This window comes from Magallana gigas, chromosome 1 (genome assembly GCF_963853765.1).
Source record: "Magallana gigas chromosome 1, xbMagGiga1.1, whole genome shotgun sequence".
Lineage (NCBI taxonomy): Eukaryota > Metazoa > Mollusca > Bivalvia > Ostreida > Ostreidae > Magallana > Magallana gigas.
In genome coordinates this window covers 21440195-21462635 of record NC_088853.1, presented here as the reverse complement: position 1 = coordinate 21462635, position 22441 = coordinate 21440195, and the positions used below count along the sequence as shown (strand labels likewise).

The 22441-nt window shown below is 33.7% G+C and overlaps 2 long non-coding RNA genes across 2 annotated transcripts in view; both read right to left on the bottom strand.

The window, feature by feature from the left end:
• LOC136276478 (uncharacterized) overlaps positions 1 to 22441 on the bottom strand; it is a 175203-nt gene that overhangs the window by 106232 nt on the left and 46530 nt on the right. The window lies entirely within an intron of this gene.
• On the bottom strand, positions 682 to 7532 carry LOC117687851 (uncharacterized). The gene is made up of 3 exons (XR_010714934.1): positions 7304 to 7532; positions 6658 to 6844; positions 682 to 1338 (listed from the first exon to the last, which is right to left on the bottom strand). It is a non-coding gene; the product is annotated as an uncharacterized lncRNA (long non-coding RNA).

The following is a 22441-nucleotide window of genomic DNA, read 5'->3' as shown; positions in this document are numbered from 1 at the left end:
GATATCAACACATGTTATCAAACATTTCAGTTTTAATGAAACCTTAATTGGTGATTCCACCTAAATACAAATATGCAATAATCGTTTTGTCTTATACTTTACTGATTAAATTTGGTGAACTCAGACTTTCATTATCCAAATATTTGGTGGATCCACCAAAATAGAATTATACAAACAAATATAGAGTACAAAGTTGGTACATTCACCAAACGTTTCTAAACATTCATCGATGGCACTAAATATACAGAAACACCACAACACATGTCAGTTTATATACAAAACAAGAAAGTTGGTGAAGCCACCAAAAAGAGTGACAAAATTCAAAATACCCCTACTTGGTGGGTCCACCAGATATCAAGTTATACGAATTATTAAAAAAACAGATTACAAAGTTGGTGGATTCACCAAGGAAACCCCCGGCCGGTAACAATTAGTTTATTGCTGCTATTGAATACATAATTGGTGGGCCCACCAATATGAATGCTATGTGCAGTTTACATAAAAGATCAGAAAGTTGGTGAATCCACCAGAAAAAACAAAATAGCATCATAACTCATAATTGCCTTTGGATTTACAAAGCCATAAAAAAAGGGAAAAACGTGTAGAAAGAAATATCAAAGAATATTGAAATATCATGCAGTATTTTTGAATTACAGTAGTAAAACATTTTATTACATGCTTTAAACAAAGGGTTTACTCGTAACTTTTTCATCATCCATGATCACGTTTTTTATTGTGTCTGCACGTATTTTCTCTTTTTCATTTTTCATTAAGAGTTGACTATTTAGAAAACATTTGACAAATTCCCTGCGCATGTGCGAAAATATGTATCCATCTATTCACAGCATTGTTTCTTACTGTTCTTATATAGCTTAGTTTTTTTCACAGATGATTTGTAGTAATCAATATGACAACTTATTGACCATTTCCAATCAGTCAAGTGGATTAAACTTCTTTCTTCAAAAATGCAGTTAAAAATAAATGGGAAAAGTTTTGGTATTCCTCTTATGCTACGAATTTTGCGACACTTAAACCATGTTTGTTTACCTCCTTTCGGTTTCTTGTTACATGTAGGAGAGTCATCCATCCTTATGTAGAACGTTTTCACTATCTAATCGTTGTTTGTAATCTTGTAGTGAAGTGAACGAGTAAATTTTCTCAAATAACACATACTATTTTGCATCAGGGTGTTAATGTCATAATTAAATTAATAATCATGTTGACGTTAAGAAGTAGCTCAATGGGATCATCGAACGTTTCGGCATAATTTATTCCTCAGTTTTTTAGCCTCGTTGCTGAATCACGCATTGACATCCTCATGCATAAGAAAATGTGCACCTGAAAATACATAATTTTTTTCAATCTTTTTAATTAGATCTTCGATAAAGGCAACAAATATATGTTTCCTATATCAAAAGTGATGATGCATTTCTATCCTTACAAATGAATACATTTTGCCAATAAAATAATGAAGTAACTGCTTACACCTTCTGTATTTTAATTCGTGTTAGAAAATGCCCTTAAGCTATAATTTCATTTTTGCTTTATCAATACATATAATTATTGTAAAATTAATTTAAAAAAAACCTACTATCATTTTTGCAATTGTATAATTGAAAGAGAGGAAGTGGTCACGCTTTGACGGATCCATGTCAGTGGGAGATACCATAAAAAATATATACTTGAAATAAAATAATATTGAATTATTTAGCGAGAACTTTTTACGTGGATTTACTAACAAAAAGTCGTAGAAGATAGTGTAGGACGAGTTCATTAAGTTTAGGGCATATACATTGGATCGGACAACTTAGGTTCAAAATCTATCCCTATGGGCCTGTTTCACAAAGCATGATTTTAACTAAGTTACATGCATATTTTGTGAGGAAAAACTTTTTCCGAAGTCTTTTACTTATCCGTTTCACTATTCAAGTCTTGTCTTAGGAAATTCCTAAGTTATATCTTCACTTTAAGACAGGTAAATTGATGTCTTATAAAACTTAACACGACGACTGTTTATTTTCTACTGAAATAAATTATACGCAAATTAAAGCACATTAAAGTGGAACAAAAATAACAAATTACAAGCATCATTAAAACCTTTTTCACTTTACTAGTTCTTCTAAACTAAAACTTAAGAAGTAAAAATATACATAGTATATATCGTCAATTAATTTCTCTGGTTTAGATGTTAGATTTTTACATTTTGTAGATTATCTGGTCACACCAGAATTTTTAATTTTGGAGTAAGGATATCTGTATATGTTAACACGGGCTCTTTATAATGGACCAACTATAGACAAGAAATAAATTCGATCGTAAACAATTTCAGCAGTGACCAATTTCAATTGATATATGCAGTCATATCCATATCATATTTGAAACTAAGAAATATATGTACATGTGGCAAAAAATAAGGAAGATACTTTGAGCAATGCATTAAATTAAAAAGAAATACCGTTTACAAAGAACATACGGGTTTATTACATAATTTTTATCTGCTCGCTTATACATGTAAATGGAAAATTTGATACAAAATATCAGTACATGTATATGTTTTTAGACATTACACTATTTACACTCAATGTACACATTTGTTCTAGGTGAATAACGGAATGCTTTATTATATTCACTTATAAAGTTTACATTCGTGTCATATTGAAAAGAATTTATACATGATCGCTTCTTATTTAGAATTAACAATATGATATGAAAGTGATTAACAATGTATCTTAATTAAGATAAGTCAACTGTGCTACGCTAAGAAAGTTTTGTGAAACAGCTATGATAAGCATCAGTAAATTCCTAAGTTTTAAATTAGGCATATCTTAAGTTCTATCTAATGAACCATCTTTGGAAATCTTTGTGAAACGGGCACCAGGAGTGTGGGGGATTTTTTCTTCTTCTCGAAAACAGTCTTTTATCTGATACATTTATGGGACGGTGATAAAACTCAATCGTAACATTTAACCTAAAGAACAAAATCTAAAAGAGATACGTCCCACTAATCATCCCCTTCCCCTTCTGTAATCAATGTCCTTATGCATGTACTGCTGTATTTATGCGATTATGGGTCCATATTTTATACAATAGATATTGCAGAAACGGTAATATTTCCAGCTGCATCATTTAACTGCATATTGAACAGTGGAAAGCCGGAGAAGTTTGTATTTTTTCCCGTCAGATGCAACAAAAAAATCTAAGCAACATACATGTACATCAACTGAATACAATTATATATGATCAATTTCAGTTAAGATTTTAAGCATTGTCAACTCTTCAGTATATCACACCAGTTGCTACTTCATTTCATTTTTAAACCATAAGTCAAGGAAAAGAAAAATAGAAAAATTCAGACACAGTATAACGTACAAAAAAATCTTGATGAACACACAAAGCCCCTTAATGTTTATCATCTAATATATCAAATACGTATCATTTGTTAAACATGAATTTTATTTTACTACTTCCATCCCATAATTTACATGTTAACTGCCTGTGAAATCATTTTACTATTTATAAAAGGAGTTGTTGTTAATTGAATAATTAAGATATTTTGAGTAAAACAATAAAACTGAATTTCAATTCAACTGCGGTAAATTTTGATACAGATGACTTTAATAATCAGAATACATAGAGACTGTCAAGAATATTTTTTTCCTTAACTAACGCAAATCAGCATAAACATAATTAATATGGTACAAACAGATAATTTATCAGTTGTTATCAATTTTTCGATGAAAATCAAATCTTGAATAGGACACAATTTTATAATGTAAAAACTTTTAAAATCAGCTGATCCATTAATTAAAATTTAGCGTTTAACTTTATACATCAAAATGTCGCAAAGTTTGATTCATAAAAAGGAATTTGAAATGAAATTTCATTGTTTTGTGTACACGTCATATTTATTTTCTGTTATAAAAAAACTAAACTGGGCTAAACGATTAGATGAGTAACTTTAGCCATGCTGTTAAATTGGAGATTTTTTCGAAGCTATATTTATACCTTATATCCCAACCTTTTTCGTATGTCACAAAACTTGCAAAAAATGTGAAAATTGTGTAACTTCTTGTATTATTGTCAGCCATTTTCTGCGATTAAAATCAAAGGCCGGAACGGCCACAAAGGCGTCGTGCTGACATTTTCTTTTATATAGAAAGATATCAATAATTAGAATTTGTACTAATTGTCGTATATCAAATAATATTTGAATAAAAAAGTAACTGAATTATGTTAAAATGTGTGTTGTTTTAAAAACAAAAAATCAGAATATTTCCTTATAAAATAGGTAGTGATGCGTTTATAATACAATAACTCATCATGGTTACAAGAATCAAAAAAGAAATTTCAAAGTTCAAAAATAAATTATTTTCTTTCTGCTTTAAACAGTCTTTGAACAATTTTCACAGGTTCATAATTTGAATACATCAACAGTGTGCCCCTAATTATAATAATAAAACATACTTCTATTTATATTTCAATTGCCGTTTGAAACAAGATTACCTATGGTTGTTTACAAACAAATCCACAACACGTGCTATCTTAAATGCTTGACCAAACCAACTGCATTTATCCTGTTTACTTATTGCAACAAAATCACTACATATGTTTATCGCTAACATTTATATTGGAGACCGTGCCCGATAACAAATAAATTTACATATCAAATTTTATTTCTATCGGGCACGATCTCCACTTGTTATTGTTATTTTTTTTCAACTTTGAACAATAAGCTCATCAGCATTAAACATAATTACATTTATAAACATATGGGAGGCACGCAAAATGCGAAGCCAGTAGGCTTCAGAGTTAAAATGTAAGCGATAAACTTAAATAATATTTAGTGAATTTTTTCACCTTATTGTATTCATCTGCCATTTCTTGATTAAGCAAATTTATACTTATGCAAAGAGTTGTCAATAACCAGGGAGGCAAAATCGGGTTTCTTGTACACAATTTAGTTGAATAAATGGAATAAAAATCTTGCAATACGTTTAACAATTTAAAGAACTTTTTTCTTATGTGCATTTAAAAGGCGGTGCAGAGCATGAATTTTTGAACGATTGCCAATCCAGACGATCGCTAGAAGGCTGCCGAGCATTAGCTCGACGCCTTAAAAAACTAGGCAGTAGCATTCAAACTTGAATATAATTGTTGCAAAAAAGCGAGTATTTGATTATCGCATAAATGACCAGATATACATTATTGTCGTGATTATCCCCCAGAACAAATTTCAACAATTAACAATCGTTATGAAGTTCAAGTTGGTCGTCTGCATAAATAATATTATTTCTTTTCTAGTCCAGCTAATCTTAATTATTTCAATTTAAGTTTGTGACTTAAGTTAATATTAAGAAGTATCTAAATCAATGTTCAACATCAACATCAACTTGAATTTAGATGAAATAATGAGATAATGCGACGTGTATATCGGCTGAGCTGGGCAAATGTAAATTTACATGAATTACATGAGCTGGGTTAATGTAAATAACATGAATAAGGATAAGATAAAAGTCCGATATTTGTTTGGATGACAAAAATTAATTACTCATTTCGACCGATTATTAATTTAGTTTATAGACAATTAGCTATTTTAGGGATTTTTTTTTACTTACTATAAGGACATTGTATACTACATGTACAAGTTCTAAAATATTTTTTTATTGCAACTTTCATATAATTAAACATATGTTTTTTCATTTATTTTTCAACAGGGATTTGCCTTGTATTTTTGGTATTTTTACAGACAAAAAAAAATGAATATCGCTGCACTCAAAACTTGATCTGTATGATGCATACAAAATCAGTACTCTGTTTTGCATCAGAGTTCTGGAAGATTGTAAATTCATGTTGTTCAATTCTAAATTTCATTAATACTTCAAGTGACCTTGAATTACTTAACATGTGATCATTATCTGACATACATTATTGCAGAATATGGGATCCTCAGTGACGTTGAGTTTTATACATAAATGCAGTTTTTTGTATATAAACCTTACATAATTAACATTTTTCTGTATGGCAATACTATTTAAATGATAGAGAACAGTGGTCATACGTTTTTAGAAAGAGCTATGTTCACTTAATCCATACAACGGATTTGTCTATATCGTAACTACATGTACATGTTTTTATTATATAAACAAGACACTTAATTTGTGCGGGGGGGGGGGGGGGGGGCATTTTAAAGTTTGATTCGAGATCCATGTTTTATGAATCAAAATATGAAAAACAAATTTTGCAAATAATATTTGCAAGTCATTTCTTTCATAAATATAGACAAAGCAATCTACCGTAAAAGACACCAACATCAAAACATGTGTTATAATCTTAGAGGCAAATATATCACTATAAATACCGGTATGCATCACAGTAAACTAAATGTGTGCTCTTTTCGAATTTGCGAAAATGTTCTGAATTTTCATGTAGCCTGTACTAAACGTTTTTCTTAGTTTATGAAAATCAAACCTTTCTACATATACTTATGTTTCTTTGACAGACCTTTGAAGACTATGACGAATTTATCTAGCTCGAAGTTCTGTAGCTTCATGTCCCAATATTGATGCAATATTGTGATTTTTTTAAAGGAAGACTATAAACATAATCTTTACTATATAAAAGGATATATTTATAAACGTTTAGTGTATGACAACCTACCTTCGGTAATGCTTTTGAATGGATCCCTTCAGCCAGTAGATTCATTAACAGGCGCTTGAATATTAGTACATCTGATTCGAACGTAGGATTATGATCACAGCAACTTCCGAGTCCGAGCGTGTAGCCTTTTACGTGGTGTTCGAGAAAATCACGGCACATAACGGAGGAGGCTTTGTATAAGAGTCTTCTAAACGAAAAAAAGGAACATTAGAATAATTTGGCAGTGTCTTAAAATGGTCAATGCAGACGTATTTGACAAATCGCCGAGAGAAATGCCGATATTACCACCAATGTTATTTAGATATTTTTCCTCAAAATGCACTGCATGAAATAGAAATTCCAAATTTAACTATAGAGTGATGTGCCAACAGGCATGAAAGGTTTTCGAAGCCTTCCGATGTTCTGACACAATCGGATTGTTCTCGGCATGACCCGCTATCCAAAAGAGAGACGTCAAAAGAAATCTTCACAATCGTCTGTTCCTTGACCCATTTTTTCAGCGTCCACATCGTTAGTATAAATGTAGGGAATTCTTAAGATTATGTTTTTATTGGTTCGAAAAAGCAAAATATTCGTGAAGTAAAATTTTTACTCAAAGTAGTCTATTTTCTCCTTATATTTTAACTTCAACAATTAAAAAACGTACCCTTGACTTAGGATTTTTCTCCTCTTCATCCATGATTTACATGCAGTAATCAAATACGTTGTTTGTATCCTCGAAACGCAAAGCTTGTAAACATCTGAAACAATTCTATAGCGCGGACCGACCTGTTTATGCTAATACAAAACCGACACAGCATGGCTCCACGGCAACCGTTCTACACTAATTAGGCCGCACCTTAGACCACTCACTCAGTCTAAATTTTTTTCCCAATGAACAACAGACGCGTCTTCTTTCGATATGTAACATGCTCTCTCTCTCTCTCTCTCTCTCTCTCTCTCTCTCTCTCTCTCTCTCTCTCTCTCTCTTTCTCTCATTTTATTCAAGTGTTTTGGTAAACGGAAGAGATGTTACTTTATGTCACACACTTTTATATCAGAGAGAGAGAGAGAGAGAGAGAGACAGAGAGACAGAGAGACCGACAGGTACATTTACAGGTAGGCAAACAAACGGACAAAAAGACACTGTTTGTACATTGTAATCTGTAAGCATACAGCCATAAGATAAGTCATGACATTTGACTCACGGGTTTATAAAACTTTGCAAGGCTAACAGGGTTGTTCACATAATATTTCTTATTAATATCAAAAACTAACTCACAATGTTATACGAGGATTGTCCCAAAATTGCGTAGATAAGTAAGGTTATTCACTCAATAATGAAAATAAAAAATGAAATATTAAAATCAGCATAAAGAAATGAATATCGTGACGAAAAGGACTTTTCAAATTAAGTGTTAAAGAAATTAAAAAGAGAATACAACTTGTTCATGCTCATTTTTTTCACCCATAAAAAATTGTTTCATTTCGTAGTAAAATGGAGACGTCAGCGTTTGAGGCGACGCAAAAATATCAACTTTTGTAATGATCTTTAAACAGATCTTAAGGCGATATTATATAAATAGTGCCTGTTTGGGAGGGTAACAGTTGAAATTGACATCCCGAGAAAACCATTGTCAACCGACGCGAAGCGGAGGTTGACAATGGTTTTCGAGGGGTGTCAATTTCAACTGTTATCCTCCCAAACAGGCACTATTTATTTTGTTATACTGAATGTCTTTTTTAAAAATTTTAAGAAAATTTTACTGCTTTTATATAGGAATATCGTGAATTCTACAGCGAACCGTACGCGCATAATTTTCGCGCATGTAACATTTTTTAATGTTACCCGTTGCCAAGTGCGTTGCTTACGCTGAGGGTAATATAAAATATTATTAACTGCGTCTTAACCAATCAGATTTCAGTATTTAACATGAAAGTATAACAAAAAAGTATATAAAATTTACATAATTGCTTAGAAATGAAATTTGTGATCAAATAGTCAAGCATCAAAGAAAGTCGTCATACGAGTAAGATGACATCATGTGCATGGAAAAAGCATAAAGCGATAGACAGAGGTTATTCAATAGTAATTGATGCAGGCATGTTTGTAAACGAGACATCGTAAATATGCATGTGGGGAACATGTTCAAGGAAAATGTTTTCTCTGATGTTGTCAAAAAATAAAACGATTACTCTAAGTTTTCCCCATGTAATTTGAGGATATGTATCATAAAGCTTTCGTGAATAATATGACTTACACGTTTATAATTGATCTGAAGTATAAGCCTAATAATTGTAAGGATGTAATCTCTCTCTCTTTCTTTCTCTCTCTCTCTTTCTCTCTCTCTCTCTCTCTCTCTCTCTCTCTCTCTCTCTCTCTCTCTCTCTCTCTTTAAAAACAATAAATAAGCAAAAGTACGTGTAGTATTGTTGATCCTGGCGGTGATTTAGAGGAACAACAATTCTTCTATATATATGGAAGGTATGTCGGCATACCTATGTCAGATGGTACCGACGATGACCAGGGAATAGGCAGAGGCTTTACGAATTAAACATGGTTTACGGTTGGAAGTCTGTCATTTGTTCATAGAGTCAACACAGTCCATGATTTTATAGAAAAACATTTTTATTGATTCCGGAAATAGTCACTTATCTCCATCTCATTTATTTTACATACACACAACTGTGAACGTATGAACAATGTAAAATCATTAATTATATGTAAGTATAAATATTTGTAAATTATTTTATTTCCCTTAAATCAAGCTACAAAAGAGCAAAAACGTAGGGTAAGAAATTTTTTTTTTTTGAAGTCTCATGGTTATCGCGTGAGCGCAAACCATTTTCTACATTGTGACAATTGTATTTCTTAATTGAACAGCAATTATTATTGCAATCTCCTAAATTTGATGAATGAGTCAAAACAGAAACAATTTCAAAAGGATGTCAAGATACTTGAATTCGAAGACGCCCCTTATTGGCCACTTTTTCTGAATTATAAAGCTTTACTTACTAGACAAATATCTACCTCTTTGTTTTTTCTTTTTTTTATCTCACCCAAAACTTACAGATTTTGATATGTCTATATAATGATCTTACGACATGTAGATGCCTCATTTGAATTCTCTCTCTCTCTCTCTCTCTCTCTCTCTCTCTCTCTCTCTCTCTCTCTCTCTCTCTCTCTCTCTCTCTCTCCCTCTCTCTCTGAGTCTGGATGATGGTTAACCCTAACCCAGACCGACCATGCAGACACAGGAAAATCGCTTCTGTCTTCTGCTTGGTCCCCCCCCCCCTCCAAATTTGATGAGTTCCAATTTTGTAGTGGAGAATTTCATCAGGGAAAGTGCGATTTCTCCATTCCACGGGGAACGCCCCTGCTTGATACATGTTCATGTATCTTCCCACCGAGCGCCGGGTATTGTCATTTCGTCCGAAGGGTCTGTGGATCCTTGCTGCGAGTAAGTCATCGCTGCGAGCACCGGAGCAGACTTGCCGGACCATAGACGCAAAGCCTCTGCGGACAGGCCATTCTTCCCCGTCTGCCGCCGTATCCGTAGCGCCGGCTCGGACAAGACGAGCATCACCATAGAGCCTATGCTGAGTCGGGCGTCAACGGGTACGTTCTGAGTTCGCTTCGGAGGCGGGCTACCGCACCCGGAGCCGGGCCCAAAACAGCACTGTCTTTGTGTTCCCGGTCCGTCCAGAGCAAACTTTCCCAGAGTCGGGATTAGGGTGAGGGTTAAATTGATTTGCTAAATCTGAACAACTTTTTTTCAAGGTCAGGTTAAAAAAAAATTACATGAAGTTATTCGCGTTCGCTAAATTCTTTTCATTCAATTACAATTTATTGTACACGGGATAACAACAACCAATATTTTTATCATGATAGTAAAACACATATACATGTATATACACGTGTATAACACCTGCCCGCATGTGAGGGATGGGGTATCTGGCTTTGGTATGAATGAATGCAACAAGGGTTTGCAATTTACCCATTTACATGAGGCCATGAAGTCAGATGAAATATATATCCAAAGATTTTTGTGTGGGGATATTTTGTTTTATTACTTACCGAACTTTATCATGTTTAATTATATTTGAGAGAGAGAGAGAGAGAGAGAGAGGGGGGGGGGCTCGACTTAGTTTCTATATGAGGAAGTTCAACGAAGCACAACGAAGCACATTACACTATTTTAACGAACGGGAAATATACTAAGCTGGTGAACAAAAATTGGGTTTTCTCACTTGTCATCTTTATATTGCATGTTGTTCAAAGGGGGTTAATTTACTACATGTGCCTGTACATGTATATTTATATTTTACAGTGGTATTTACTTTGCTTCCATAGTCTGTACTACATTTATTATCCATTTGTCATTTTTCACATGTTACATGTACATATACATGTAGCTGTTTGTTTGAAAAATTGTTGAAACTCTTAACATCAGCCGGAATCGGAAAGTCGTCCGGATATCACCGATCTGAATCAAAATTTATCTCAGATCTATGATAAATGATGAAGCACTAATTTGATTTTACTTGGTGAATTAACATTTGGAGGACCACCATTCGATCGAGTGTCAATCGGGTTTTAGTACAACCGGATCGATCGAGTTGTACAGTGGTCCTAATTGGTGGTGATGCATGTAATTTTATGTCGATAATCGTTCCAAATTAATCCTTTCTGCACTGGGCATTACTAGCAAATGTTAAAGAATTTCCAAACGGATTATTGGTGCAGATATACGGAAGCCCGTTGGTGCCACGTAGGAAAAAATTTTATCTGGCGGCCGCCAGATAATTATTTGGCGGCCGCCACTTATTATCTGGCGGCCGCCACATAATTTTCTGGCGGCCGCCATATAATTTTCTGGCGGCCGCCACATAATTATCTGGCGGCCGCCACTTATTATCTGGCGGCCGCCACATAATTATTTGGCGGCCGCCAGATAAAACCTGGCTTCCTGATGCGCGCGCATGTTTTAATGGGAGCTTTTTAAGGAGTTGTGGATACACTCTAATTTATTATTTTTATTAATTATTTCTGAAACTTGACATTAAATATCAATTGCACAGCTTAGGGTTTTGAAAAACTGGTTGAGTTGAATGTATAGAAGACTTTGTTAGAATGTAGAATGATTTTTATATTACTTGGTGCCTTGTATTATACATGTTTGTAGTAAAACATGGTATTTAAGAGTTGATTCTGAACTTTTAAAACTGAACTAAACACCCGTTCAGGAAATCTAAACATTAAAAAACTTTAACTTGAGAGGAATGTTATGTAAGCATGTATAAGTAAAGGAACGCACTGCCTTCTATATGTTTTAATTTTGGTATATGAATTTACCAACGCAGATTAGGGAGCTTTATTGACCACGACAGCTAGTACAGGCAAGTTTATCACGAGAGCAGATCCATCTATGACTGTGTTGTTAAACTCTTATTCCAAATCACATGAAAGGCAGTACAATAAAAAGACAGTGATCGGCCACAGTCTCTCTGGGTAAATCAAAGTACTGAGAGTACTGAAAAGCGGGGTCTTGAAATTTTGAATTTGTAATTGTTCACGTTTTCCTCCATTATGTTCCAAAAATTATGAGTTTGAATTAGTTATTTCAATCTACATGTAGTATGCTAAAGTTCGGCTTTTGGCAATTGCCTGATACTTTGTTATAATTTTGCTAAATCCCGACCGGGACTGTTCTTCATAAATGTAGAAAATTGACACAACGGTATATTATGTAAAATAAGACCCCAAGAAATTTTTTTAAAAACTACAACTAACTGGGAAAATCAAAACAACTATATTTGGGTATATAATTTAAATCGTTATATTTATTAGTCCCCTACCGGTTTCACCGGAGGGGACTATAGCTTTCCTCTGCGTCCGTCAGTCCGTCCGTCCGTCCGTCCGTCCGTCTGTCTGTCCGTCCGTCAGTCCGTCTGTCTGTCCCACTTCAGTTTTCCACACTTTTTTTCTTTATGCATTTGAGGAATAATATGAAACTTGCTGAACAGCTTCAAAATGTCAAACTACAGATCAAGTTAACACTTTTGTAGCGTCTGATTGACATATTTTCGAGAAAATTAATTTTTTATATTCCAATTTTTTAATGTTCGGGTTCGTTATCGGGTTCGGTGTAACTGAATAAACAAGGTCAGTTTGTAGTCAGTAATAATATCGTGCGTTACTTGAACCATTCCTTTTCCTGTACCATTCCGTTTATCATTTCTAACAAACAAATAAATTCTATAAAATCGTGTCAAGCATTGTGTTGTAAATTTAATCGGCAGGTTTTTTTTGTTTTATTATTACAATCGGGTTCGTTGTCGGGTTGGGCTGTTTAACTGTGTGGTTTGATTCGGGGTACAGAAGACGGTAAGAAATGATATTGTGCATAACAGTGCATTGTTTTCACAAATTTTTACCAGCGAATACAGAATAGACTTGACGAAATTACAGGAGATGAAATAAAGAGTATTATTTTACCTAGTTCCTATTTAATTTCTATATCAGCTATATAGTTTTAATTTCCTCTGTTCTTTTATCTCTGATTAAAGCATGACATCTCGTTTACAATAGCTCTGAAATAGTTGTGTGCTTGGAAGCTTTCATAGAATAATACAAACCGGTAGGGGACGTGTATTGCTTATGCAATACTCTCAGAATGCTTGTTTATTTTGTGATCAAAGGGAAAATCAATAAGTCGGACGGTATCTGTTATACAAGGTAAGGTGGCATATCTCTGTCCCTTGTGTGCAAGTTATTTTTCTATAAATTATGTCGACATGCAAGATAAAGACGTTGACATGCAAGATAGTTATGTCAACATGGAATAAAACTATGTTGACATACAAGAAATCTGCAATCAAATAGGAGTTATAAAAAATCTCAAATATCGCCAACATGTGACATCCAAGATGCTAGATACGCTACCTATTGATGTCAACATGCAACTTATTTATGTTAACATGCAACTTCTTTATGTCGACATGCAACTTCTTTATGTCGACATGCAACTTAGTTATGTTAACATGCAAGATAATATATAAACGGTGTGACCGTTGGACCGAGCGCAGATTTAACACAGTGCAGTTTGATTTTTGTATAATAAAACCTATTTAAAACGCACACAGTAGGATTCGCCAGCATGGTTGCCTACTCAAATCATTCGTCAAAGTTAAACTAAACGTCGCGTGCTCAGTCTACATTATGACGTCATATTTCAGACGTAAAACGTTCAAGTTTTGTCTTCGGAAATAGCCGAAGAGAGTTACGTGATTCCGAATTTTTTTTAATTTCTTCTTTCATTGTTCATCAATTCAATTCATATGAATGCCAATGTAATAAAATTGAATACCTTATTTAGTATCTAAAAGATCAGTTCCTTGACGTTAATGTTTTCATTTTCCATCTGATAATTTGATAAGACATACATAGAACTAGTCGTGTTTCTTGATTAAAACACTTTTGAAACTTATATGGTTTCCTTTTTAATTTCTTTAATTCAAATCACCTTCTATTAAAACACTGGAACTTATTTAATCGAGTCTAGGGGCGATAAACATCGATAAGTACCAGTCAATCAATGATCGAACTAACTTTTTTAAAACAAAATGGCTGCCAATATGGCGGCGCCCAGGGCTGGAAGAATTTTTTTTGGCCTTAGTACCCCTGATTCAACTTTCATTTTTCTCTGATTTTCTTATACATACGTGTTACCATTAATCCTCGCTTCGCGAGGAGGGCTTCACCCTCCTCTCGCTGCGCTCGGTAATATGTAAACGGTGTGACCGTTGGACCGAGCGCAGATTTAACACAGGGCAGTTTGATTTTTGTAGAATAAAATTTATTTGAAACACAGGATGAATGACCATCTTCAAGTCCTCCTTAAAGATAGCTTAAAGGTGTTTAAAGGTAGCTTAAAGACGATCTTTAAGCCACCTTTAAGCTACCTTTAAGCTATATGTATTGCTTAAAGGTGGCTTAAAGAAAGCGTAAATATGGCTTACAGGCAGCTTAAAGACTATCTTTAAGCCACCTTTAAGCCACCTTTAAGGACAACTTATAGGTCCTTAATGTCCAAACTTCTTTAAGCCACCTTTAAGCCACCTTTAAGCCACCTTTAAGCTACCTTTAAGCCACCTTTAAGCCATTAAAAAAATTTAATTCAATATTGTGCTTAATTTCCAACAAAATGTATTAACTTCATGAAAGAAAAGGTATTAAAACGGTTTTTGTTCTAGAAAGAAAAATGAAAAAAAACACATAAAAAAATGGCCACGGCGAGAATTGAACCCGGGACCCTTAGTTTACTAGCATCACCACACATCCTCTGCGCCACGGCAACTTACATGGATATGAGCGTTTTTATATCCTATATATCAGTGGATATTGAATCACTGTATTGAATGTGTTTACTTGAAAGATTTTGACAAACCATTCAGTTTGTAACAATCAATTATATCTAATTTATAAATTACATGCATGCATGTATTTAGAATGAAATACGGAACTTGGTCTTCAGTGAACAAAAATATATTATACCTAAATGGAAACCGTTAGGTTCACTATAGTAGGCTTTCTTACATGTAGTTAATAAATTTAAACCGAGTAGATATACGTTCATCTTATTTATAGCTATAAAAATGTAAGAAAGAAAATGAAATCATTTCTTTTATTAAATGCATTGATACTATTAGGGTATTTGTTCAATTTCCCGCAATTTCCCGGTTTTCATGATCGCGGCGCCGTTCCAATATGTTTAAATATTTACATGTAATTGTATGTACATGATTTATAAACTATCAATTCTATAACAAACAAAATTACCAATTACCGGTGACGTATTAACTGCATGTGGCAATTGCAAATGACTTGTACATACAACTGTATGATGTGCCAGGCCGGGTATATTTGACATATTTACCCTTATACATATATTTCAATAATCAACCCCTATTTATGATCACCGGTACATTAATTAATTAGCCTCAAGATTTTACTCTTACATACATGTATCGTTAATTTGTAGACGTAACATCTTTGAAACCCAGAGCTAGGAAATAATACTTTGAAAATAAATTACAAATGTAAATTAACTTTTATTCATTAGACTTATCGTATACTCGTACATACTAAGATTCAACGCCTTTAGAAACCCTGACGTGCACCTGGGCACACGACACACCTGTTGTGTATATCTTGTATATTCTGTGTTAGTTCCAGGGGTTTTCTTAAGTTGGACAAACAATAGACTTTAATTAGATATACACAAACATGCACCTGGGCACACGACACAACTGTTGTGTATATCTTGTATATTCTGTGTTAGTTCCAGGGGTTTTCTTAAGTTGGAATCACAATAGACTCTAATTAGATATACACAAACGAACAAAACTATGTCTAGACAAACAAAGCAGTAATATCCTGCCCGATATAACAAAGGCAGTTGAGAGTCTTTTCATCTTTAACATGTGTCTAGCAGATCTAGAGTTAGAAAAAATGAAAATGGGAAAAAAAATACAAACCTTTAACCGATTAACAAATTAAATCATGCATTTTTGGTTCATTTTCTTTATTTTGTTTAATAATCGGATGAACTGAGAGAGAGAGAGAGAGAGAGAGAGAGAGAGAGAGAGAGAGAGAGAGAGAGAGAGAGAGAGAGAGAGAGAGAGAGAGAGAGAGAGAGAGATTTTTTTCACCGATTAATTTATAATAGGAAACAAACATACTTTAATTAGTTTTATGCACATAATAAGATACAGAGACTGCGCTCATCCCTACAATAATTTTGAAACCCCCCAAAAATTATAAAGAATTTTATAACGGCAATCTGTGTCCATCGGAGCGGTGCTGATGATAGCGATCTGTGTTTAATGGAGCGACGATTAAAACCGCCTGGAACACCCCCCCCCCCCCCCCCCCTTCCTTGGAAATTATATTATTACTCGGATGACCCCCTCCCATCTCTATAAAAGAGCTTTTGCCTTTAATTATATGTTTTTATTGTTCAGCTTGATCAATATTGACTTAAGGAAGGAGTCTTTTCTGGTTTTCAACTTGTCAAACGTAAATTTGATTAATGTTTCATTAAATCAAGATGAAAGGAAATTAAAATAGTATATTTTTCTTTCATTTTTACTATCGTACAACTTGGCATAGAAAAATGTAATCAATGTTTAGAATGGAACAAGGACTATATTTTGGGCGTAATATTGGCGTAGGAAAATATTACATGTTGCGCAATTCAGAATTGCTGCAGATTATATATATATAATGAGTCTGTTTTAGCATTTTAAAAACAATAACAATAATGTTGGATTTTTTTTACTAATGTGAACTAATAATATGATACTTGGGTTTCAGAATATGTTTTTAAAATATGATTTGCCTATCAAATAACATTTTTATAAGCTTTTTAAAGCGCCCATTCTATACATTGATTTTTGTGAAAAAATCACTAAAATCAGTTTTTCTCTCTTATGAAACGGTCAATATATTAGCTTTCTGTCAATTTATATCTTTATATAAAGTCTTCATAATACATAAAAATTAGAAATATTTTATTATTGGAAGCATAAAAAAATAATCAAAATTTCTTCAAAATTTAAGAAAATTAGAGGAAATGCGGGCTAAGCAATATCAATTTTAGTATAAATATTTATTCCAATTTAGTAGTATAAGCTGATAGACACTCTCATGGTCTATGATTTCATGAAGATTTGAATCTTCAAATCTTAAACAAATGTCTACAGAACTATAAAGAGCTACACTTATTTTTATCACTCTTTACGTTGAGGAAAAAGGTAGTGACCTTGACCTGACCTTTATCCGAAAACAAAAAGGTCAAATTTAATTAAACTGATAGAATCATTAAGTAATATGATCCGTTTGACTGTGTCAAAATTTCATGCATTTCTTATTATAAGAAGTTTGTTTGATAATGAAAAGACTCCTTCCTTAAAGGCCACTAAAGACAGTGTAAAGGCAGTGTAAAGAGAGCGTAAATGCCACTTAAAGATGCTTAAAGGTGGCTTAAAGGTGGCTTAAAGAAGTTTGGACATTAAGGACCTATAAGCACTTGCTTAAAGGTGACTTAAAGGCGGCTTAAAGGTTGTATAGCCTTTAAGCTCCTTTAAGTCACCTTTAAGCCACCTTTAAGACTTGCTTAAAGATGGTTTTTCGTCCTGTGAAACGCACACAGTAGGATCCCGCCTGGTTGCCTACTCCAGGCACATAGCATCGTTTTTGAAAGTGGGGGGGGGGGGGCCAGACCCATCCAAAAAAATCTTGACAAGCCCAAAAAAAAAAATTAAAAAAAAAGAAAAAAAAGAAGGGAAATTTAAAGTTTCCAAAAATCTTCAAAATCCTAATCTGTGGGGGGGGGGGGGGGGGGGGGGGGGGGGGGGGGATAGGCTCAACTATACTTCCAAAAAAAAATTCTTCCCTACCATAATTTTTTTTCCTCCAAATCATGAAATTCCTAATCCGTGGGGGGGGGGGGGGGGGGGGGGGGGTAAGGTTACTTCAATTTGGCTACTCATTTCCTTATTCTCATATCAATTTTTTACAAACTTCCAAAAAGTGGGGGGGCACCTCCATTATAATTCATTTTTTTATATGTATATTTTAAAAAAATTGTTGCTGCGGGAAAAAGTGGTGGGGGGGGGGGGGCGTTTAACTAAACGTCGCGTGCTCAGTCTACATTGTGACGTCATATTTCAGACGTAAAACGTTCAAGTTTTGTCTTCGGAAATAGCCGAAGAGAGTAACTTTATTCCGAACTATTTTTTATTTCTTCTTTCATTGTTTATCAATTTAATTCATATGAATGCCGCTGTAATAAAAATTAAATACTTTATTCGGTATCTAAAAGATCAGTTCCTTGACCTTAATGTTTTTAATTTTCCATCTGATAATTTGATAAGACATACATAGAACATGTCGTGTTTCTTGATTGAAGCACTATTGGAAAATTATCTGGTTCTTTTAATTCGAATTACCTTCTATTGAAACACTGGAACTTATTAATCGAGTTTAGGGGCAACAAACTTCGATAAGTACTGATCAATCAATGATCGAACTAACTTTTTAAAAACAAAATGGCTGCCAAGATGGCGGCGCCCAGGGCTGGAAGAAATTGTTTTTGGCCTTAGTACCCCTGATTCAACTTTCAATATTCACTGATTTTCTTATATATACGTGTTACCATTAATCCTCGCTTCGCGAGGCGGGCTTCGCCCGCCTCTCGCTGCGCTCGGTATAAAATATGTTGACATGCAACTTATTTTATGTTTATATGCAACATCTTGTCTTATAAGTTGCATGTCAACATATTTATCTCGCATGTAAACATAACTAAGTTGGATGTCAACATATTCATCTCGCATGTCAACATACGTAAGTTGCATGTTAACATAAATAAGTTGCATGTCGACATAGATAAGTTGCATGTTGACATAAATAAGTTGCATGTCAGCATATTAATCTTGCATGTTAACATAAATAAGTTGAATAAGTTAAATATTGACATAAAAAGGTAGCATCTAGCATCTTGGATGTCACAGGTAGGCGATATTTGAGATTTTTTTCGATTTTGTATAATTCTTATCTGATTGCAATTTTCTTGCATGTCAACATAGTTATGTTGCATGTTGACATAATTATCTTGCATGTCAACATATTCATCTTGCTTGTCGGACATATTTGAAAGAAAAATAAATTGCACACAAGGGGCAGAGATATGCCACCATAACAAGGTTTATGAAAACTCCGAAAACTCTCAAACTGTTGAATTACCGAACAAAGTTAACATTTGTATACCGATAACAAACACAGGCATCTGACGTTAAAATTATTATAAGTACTATAACAATAAAAAAAAAGTTTGTCGCGGTAGCCATTTTTGATTTTTTAGACCTTCTTACCTGTCATGATTTTCTTGCAGCGATTCATATAAAATTAATAGGTAAAAAATAAATTCGTTCGCCACTTACTACTATTTTGTGTAAACTCTTGCATAATTTACACGAATCACGATTTAACCGTTTCTGAAATTTTATTAAAAATCATACTCCAAATCATCGAGTCATCTGCTTTTCAAATCAATAAAACTACAAAATGGAGACCAAAAGTGAATGAATCACGTCATATTTTGGGGTAGACCTTTCCTGATTGGCTGTTATATATGATACATGTAATTGTAAATTGTTAATTTTAGCTATTCATTCAGATTTACTTGATTTTAAAATTTCTAAAATATGCAAAGTTAACGCTTTTCACAGTAAAATTAACAAATGTTGTAGGACATTGTCATTTCAGGGATCTTTGTCCTTTCAATACACTCTCGTTTATTAAACGCACAATTTAATGCGTGTCTTGGAAAAATGAACTTAATTTCGAAAGCGATTAAATTTCAAATTTTTCAAGGAGCTACAATAAAGGATTTGTAAATCAGATTTTAAAACTACGATAAAAACTTACTTTTTATCTTCTTAAAATTGAAATAAGTCCTATTCATTTACATGTACTACCACACGATAAATTAAAAATTTAAAACATAACAACCATGCGTTATCTCTGAATTCATAGGTCTAATTTTGGTGCGAGATATTTATCAATGGGAGAAAGATCTGGCCTAAGACATGCAAGAAATTGCAATCTGATATGAATTATACAAAATCTCAAAAAAATCTTTCTATGTCGACATGCAACTTATTTATGTTAACATGCAAGATAAATATGCTGACATGCAACTTATTTATGTCAACATGCAACTAATTTATGTCGATATGCAACTTATTTATGTCGACATGCGAGATGAATATGTCAATATGTTGACTTGCAACTTATAAGTTGCATGTCAACATAACTAAATTGCATGTTGAAATAAATATGTTGCATGTCAACATATTTATCTTGCACGTCACCATAATTAGGAGAAAATAACTTGCACACAGGGGGCAGAGATATGCCACCATATACTTGGAATAATCTTATTGTAAAAAAGAAATATTTCTTACGTTAGATGCCTGTGTTTATTATCGGTATACAAATGTTAACTTTGTTCGGTGATTCAACAGTTTGAGTTTTCGGAGTTTCCATAAACCTTGTATAACAGATACCGTCCGACTTATAGATTTTCCCTTTGATCACAAAATAAATAAATATAACGATTTAAATTATATACCTAAATATAGTTGTTTTGATTTTCCCGGTTAGTTGTAGTTTTTTTTAAATTTTTCTTGGTGTCTTATTTCACATAATATACCGTTGTGTCAATTTTCTACAATTATGAAGAACAGTTCCCGTCGGGATTTAGCAAAATTATAACAAAGTATCAGGCAATTGCCAAAAGCCGAATATTAGCATACTACATGTAGATTGAAACAACTAATTCAAACTCATAATTTTTGGAACATAATGGAGGAAAACGTAAACAATTACAAATTCAAACTTTCAAGACCCCGCCTTTCAGTACGCTCAGTACTTTGATTTACCAGAGAGACTGTGGCCGATCACGGTCTTCTTATTTTATTTTTTCCCTCGTTTCACTCCTCCGAAAATGAATATTTTCTTGACTAATTTGTTGAAAAACAAAAACAGATATTTTAGGATTGGTGCGTTCGTTACAAATCGCATTTTTAATATACATTCGACATACTAATAAATGGCAACACAAAATATTAGTTAATCTCAAAAAACATATTTGGGTCAGGGCCGGTAGGGAAAACCAAAGACAACCTATACTACTTTGTAACGAACGTCGCATTAATCGAATACTTCCCGGGAAATCTATTTATACTGAGAGCGAAAGCGCTCTTGCATGAAATAACCAGTATTGAAGTAAACCAGATAATACGAATACTAACGAAAATAAACAAAGTTAAGAACGTAGAGAAAAAAATGTACTGCCTTTCATGTGATTTGGAATAAGAGTTTAACAACACAGTCAGTTAAATATGTTTCATTTTTATGGCCACGAATGCTAGTACACACTTATCCTAGTTTATCCTTATAGAGTCATAGATGGATCTGCTCTCGTGATAATATTGCCTGTACTAGCTGTCGTGGTCAATAAAGCTGACTTTAATCTGCGCTAGTAAATTCTTATACCAAAATTAAAACATATAGAAGGCAGTGCGTTCCTTTACTTAATATGTACATGTTTACATAAAATTCCTCTCAAGTTAAGGTTTTTTAATGTTAAGATTTCCTGAACGGGTGTTTAGTTCAGCTTTAAAAGTTCAGAATCAACTCTAAAATACCATGTTTTACAACATACATGTATAATACAAGGCACAAAGTAATATAAAATTCATTCTAGATTTTAACAACAGTCTTCTATACATTCAACTCAACCGGTTTTTCAAAATCCTAAGCTTTGCAATTGATATTTAATGTCAAGTTTCAGAAATAATTAATAAAACTAATAAATTAGAGTGTATCCACAACTCCCTAAAAAGCTCCCATTAAAACATGCGCGCGCATCAGGAAGCCAGGTTTTATCTGGCGGCCGCCAAATAATTATGTGGCGGCCGCCAGATAATTATGTGGCGGCGGCCAGAAAATTATGTGGCGGCCGCCAGATAATTATGTGCCGGCCGCCAGAAAATTATATGGCGGCCGCCAGAAAATTATGTGGCGGCCGCCAGATAATAAGTGGCGGCCGCCAGATAATTATCTGGCGGCCGCCAGATAAAATATTTTCCCTACGTGGCACCAACGGGCTTCCGTACAGATATGTGTACCGGGTATACGATTCACGCCCATTCCGGTCAAGCGATTTCCCTT